Source organism: Habropoda laboriosa, unplaced genomic scaffold, assembly GCF_001263275.1.
Source record: "Habropoda laboriosa isolate 0110345459 unplaced genomic scaffold, ASM126327v1 scaffold193, whole genome shotgun sequence".
NCBI lineage: Eukaryota > Metazoa > Arthropoda > Insecta > Hymenoptera > Apidae > Habropoda > Habropoda laboriosa.
The window spans coordinates 482308-483004 of record NW_017100342.1 but is presented as its reverse complement, the minus strand read 5'-3'; the positions used below and the strand labels follow the sequence as shown (position 1 = coordinate 483004).

At 21.8% G+C, this 697-nt stretch overlaps 1 protein-coding gene across 1 annotated transcript in view; it reads right to left on the bottom strand.

Annotated features, from left to right (window-relative positions):
• The window catches only part of LOC108574496 (cytoplasmic dynein 1 intermediate chain-like), a 13582-nt gene that overhangs the window by 10807 nt on the left and 2078 nt on the right, over positions 1 to 697 (bottom strand). The window lies entirely within an intron of this gene.

The window sequence follows — 697 nt, the reverse complement described above, 5'->3', positions numbered from 1 at the left end:
AACACTTTACATTTATAAATGTAGTTATTTTTTACACACAGCTCAGGATACCACAATTAAAAGAAATTACATTAAATAAAAATCTTTTAAGTTGTATTAAATTTGTTTAAAAAAGTGTTGAAAGCCATTGAAAATGTAATGCAATAAAAGTTAAAACACACAAAAAAAAGTAAAATATTAACAGTGCCAAAAATATGTAACATGCCACTTTTAAATATAGACATATTTTGAGAATATGTAAGTTTCCTCATTAGTTGAAATTAATCATAAAACGGAATATAAATGAATTAAATCTCATTGTTATCACAATAAAATCAATATTACAAATAAAACAAATTACACTGGTGTGACTGATTATGTATTACAATATATCATTGAATAAAAATATTATACAAAACTGTTAATGTTTTGTAACTGTATATGTATATATTTTTTTTTATATATACACCACCCACTTTACCATACTCAACTGTATTTAAGCATATGTGAAAGTGATAGCATATTTTAAAACACCAAAAATGTGTCAAATTTTAATCCTTTGTATTCTTACTTATGTAACTTATGAATATATGAAATTTAATATTTGCAAATTTGTATAATTTAACTGTAAGTACCTGTAATACTTGAAAATGGAGAGCAAAACATAAATTGTAATAAGAAAAGATTTCTGTTTATAAAAATTTTGTTAACAAATATT